Below are 4,596 nucleotides of genomic sequence, written 5' to 3' on the forward strand. Positions count from 1 at the left end.
TTCTCCAACCTGGACATCACAGCCGTATTTATTGAAAAAATTTATTGAAAAAAACTCCCCACAATTTGTTGGATTCACACAACCTGCTAAGCTACAGGTACTCCTTGACTTGGGACCACAATTGAGCCCCACATTTCTGTGGTTAAGTGAGGCATTTGTGAAGTGAGCTTTGCCCCATTTTACGACCTTTCTTGCCCCAGTTGTTAAGCGAATCGCTGCCATTGATAACTTAGCAACCCGGTTGTTAAGCGAATCCGGCTTCCCCTTTGATTCTGCTTGTCAGGAGGTCGCAAAAGGGGATCCCGGGACCATGGGACACAGCAACGGTCATAAGTACGAAGGCGTTGCCAAGCATCTGAATGTTGATCACATGACCATGGGAATGCTGCAAAGGCTGTAACTCTGAAAAACAGTCATAAGTCACTTTTTTCAATGCCGTTGTAACTTTGAATGGTCACTAAATGAACTGTTGTTACGTCGAGGCCTATCTGTGCTCTATAGCTTATGTTACTTATCAACCCTTTTTGTGGGAGTTTCTCGTTTCAAATTAAAATCCATTATTCTGACACAAAGCCCTTGATTCTGGCTTTGATCTATTACCTCATAAATCTTTATGAAAGAAGCCTTGCTATTTTTTTAACCCCAGGTTTGAAAAGAAGAGGCAACTGTTAATTTCATGTAATTGGCTCCTTTAAAAAGCTGCATCTTTTTCAGGCATAAATAGAAATCTAGAGGGGGAAATGAGCTATTTTAATGAACAGCAGAAAGTTTGTTTTCCAAATTATTTTTGAAGCTTTTACAGCCCTCTTAAGTAGTACCCCTCTATGTCAAAAATAAATACCCTTTTAACATTATTGGTGATATGTGTGTTCTCTAAGCAACTACGGTACAGCTGTTTCCTGGGAAAAGAGCTCTAAAAAATGAGAAGTCCTCTAAAAATTTGATTAAACAGCAGAAAAATTGTAATTAAAGCTAATGCTTTTTTTTTTTAACCGAGAAGGGGATTGCATCACAAAACAGAAATTAACCATTATCAAAGAGTGCAGCTGCTTGTGGTTTGACTCAACTGCCGCTACAAATTGGTGGATCTGAATTTAATATGCTTTGATTGTCAAGGGTCAGAATGACATTTGGGCCTAGATTCATCTGGTTAAGAGAAGAGGAATTAGGATAAACTTTTCACATCCATGGCTTTGAGAAATCTCATCATCCCAGGGTCAAATAAATGAAAACTTCAACTTGTTAAACTTGCTTTAAAAGTTTGGGAGCTTGATTGTTAGGACCAACTGCATGATGAGTTAATTTTGTTTTATGGAATGTGGATTTGCAACTTCCACATGATTATCTACAAGGTAAGCTTTTAGCCTGAAATTAGATTTTCTGTTATTAATCCCAACTTTTATGAGCCACGGTGATTAGAGTGCAGTACTGCAGGCTACTTCTGCTGACTGTTGGCTGCCTGCAATTTGGCAGTTCAAGTCTCACCAGGCTCAAGGTTGACTCAGCCTTCCATCTTTCTGAGGTCGGGTAAAAGGAGGACCCAGATTGTTGGGGGCAGGGGTGGGAATTCAAAAATCCCAGCAACCGGTTCGCTGCCCAGTTGCTGAATGGGCATGGCCATGGTGGGCGTGGCCTACGGGACCTTCTGGGAGGGCCATTTTTCACCGTCCCTGAGCCTCTGCATGAATCCTGCACTTACCTGCATCCAAAACGGGCCACGTGGAGACTCCTGGGAGACGGAGGATGGGGTGGGCAGGGCCAGCCAGTCGCTTCAACTATCGATTTGGTGAATCAGATGTAAATTTCACATCCGGTTCGAACCGACTTAATCGTACCCAAGGTTGGGGCCCATATGCTGACTCTGTAAAACAGCTTAGAGAGGGCTGTAAAGCATTGTAAAACTGTATATAAGTCTAAGTGTTGTTGCTAGTAAAACTGAGAAACGGTATGCTACCCAGAATTGGCTGATTGGAATAGCCTTTAAGCTCCATAGGTCATGCCCTGTTTGAAACTGGGCCACAGGAGAAATGGGCAAGCACGCACATGTAAAGCTCCAATTGCATGAGTGAGTGGAAGTATCCTCCGCTTGCCTGTGAAACTCTATTTGTACAAGTGGAGAGTGCACGCACGCAGCTTACGTTTGGAGTTGTGAGTACCTGTGCCTGCCACTCACATGCTCCCTCCTGCCGGGCCAGGCTGCCAAGCTCAAAATGTTGGGGACCGCTGCCATAGGTGACTAAATAAACTTACTCAGTGTTTTTAAAAGGTGCACATTTCATAAACCCTTGCAATTGGGACCAGAATTTTACTTGTAAGTGACCAGACCCAATTTTTCAACCATTTTTACGGCAATCGTTAAAGCATATCATGCAGTCGTAAGTCCAAATCATAGAGTTGTTAAGCACCTTATCTTGCTTTCTGGTGTAATTTCCAAAGCACCAGAAAGCAAGAGAAGAAACAATGGATGGAAACTAATCAAGGAGAGAAGCAACCTGGAATTAAGGAAAAAATTTCTAACAGTGAGAACAGTTAACCAGTGGAACAGGTTTGCCTTCAGAATTTGTGGGTGTTTCATCATTGGAGGTTTTTAAGAAGAGACTGGACAGCCACTTGTCTGAAATGGTGTAGAATCTCCTCGGGGCGGGCTTGAAATTTTTTAGCAAAGGGTTCTCTGCCCGATTGCTGGGTGGACGTGGCCATGCTGGGTGTGGCCTAGTCGGCCTCCTGCACCGCCACGGGGATGGGTGGGGGGCGTTTTTGCCCTCCCTGGCCTCCGTAGGCTTTCCTCAAGCCTCTGGGAAGGCAAAAATGGCCTCCCTGGGCTCCAGAGGCTCTCTGGAAGCAGGAAACGGGCCCATTTCCGGCCTTCCCAAAGTTCTGGAAGGCCCGTTTTTCGCCGTCCCCAAGCCTCTGCACTTACCTGCATCCAAAACGGGCCATGTGGGGATTCCTGGGAGGGGAGGAGTGGGGTGGGCAGGGCCAGCCAGGAGTGGGATTTGCAGGTTCTCCAAACTGCCCAGAACCTTAGCTAGGGGCTCTCCTGAACCCCTGCAAACCCCCAGCAGCCCACCCCTGGATCTCCTGCTTGAGGAGTGGGTTGGGCTAGAAGACCTCCAAGGCCCCTTCCAGCTCTATTCTGATTCCTTAAATATCCATTCTCCCAAATGGGCATTAAATTGTGGTCACAGGACCATGAGGACACTACAACCTGTTGTATGTGTGAACTGGTTGCCAAGTGCACAAAATGCATTCATGGGACTACAGGGGAATGATGTGTCAATTTACAATGCCCGGAAGTGGTTTTTACATCAAACAGTTGTTAAATGAACGGTTTGTAGGTCAAGGACTTCCTGTAAGTCAGCTTTAGGGAACATTCTATACAGGATCTAGTAATCCATCGGCATCAGGGAAGGGGGAAGGAAAGGATGTGTTGTGACATCACAGTGCAAACTTTCACCCCATTTGAACTTGCATTGTATTCCATGGAAATTTGTAATGTGCGAGACTGAGCTGCAATCTCATTTTGTCAGTTTGCATCACTGTTTATAGTGGGTGCTTCTGAAGGCCAGGTTATTTCAAGCTAGAGAACAGCAATAGCGCTTAGACTTATATACCACTTTACAGTGCTTTACAGCCCTCTCTAAGCTGTTAACAGAGTGAGCATTTGGGTCCTTATTTTACCCACCTCAGAAGGGATGCAAGGCTGAGTCAACCTTGAGCCTGGTGAGATTCGAACTGCCAAATTGTAGGCAGGCAGCAGAAATAGCCTGCAGTATTGCACTCTAACCACTACGCTGCCGACGCTCTTTCTCAGAAAGAAAACCAGATTTTATGAGTGGAATAGCTTTTGCTATCTACCTTTATGTCTAAGAGTGAGAATAAGAATTGGTAATTTTTAATGTTTGGTATTATTTAGGTCTCTCGTATATCTAGGTAACAGCCAGTTTTTCAAGAGGCAACTGGACTTTCTTGTCTTTCTTTGAAGACATTTCACTTCTCATCCAAGAAGCTTCTTCGGCTCCGACTGGGTGGTGGGGAATGGGAGGATTTATACTCCTTGCAGACAGCTGGTCATTTGCATTCTTTTTAGAGAGTCATTAAGGCCACTTGGAATTTTATTTATGCCATCAGGGTCACCTGAGGGGTGCAAGTGGGCGTGGAGCCTTCTTGGAACTGTTGAAATGACTGTGTGGTAGACTGGAGATAGATGATATTGTATCCCTCCCCTTCTGTTGAGAGGGGGCAGTTCAATTTTGACATACAGGGCCTCTTTGACCCCTCTTTCAAACCAGCAGCTTTCTTTGTCCAAAATGTGGACTTTGCTATCTTCAAAAGAGTGATGTTTGTCTTTTAAAGGCAGATGGATTGCTGATGGGCTGTTGTTCTTTTAGAGCAGTATTTCTCAACCTCAGCAACTTTAAGATGTGTAGACTTCAATTCCCAGAATTCCCTAACCACCATGGCTGTCTGGAGAATTATGAGAGTTTGAAGTCCATACATGGCTGACTAGAGAAGTGTGGGAGTTGAAGTCCACACATGGGTGAATGGAGAATTATGAGAGTTTGAAGTCCACACGTGGCTGACTAGAGAATTCTG

This window comes from Notechis scutatus, chromosome 2, assembly GCF_049901735.1.
Source record: "Notechis scutatus isolate UNSWTSFEM ecotype Mainland chromosome 2, rNotScu1.2, whole genome shotgun sequence".
In the NCBI taxonomy this organism is placed as follows: Eukaryota; Metazoa; Chordata; class Lepidosauria; order Squamata; family Elapidae; genus Notechis; species Notechis scutatus.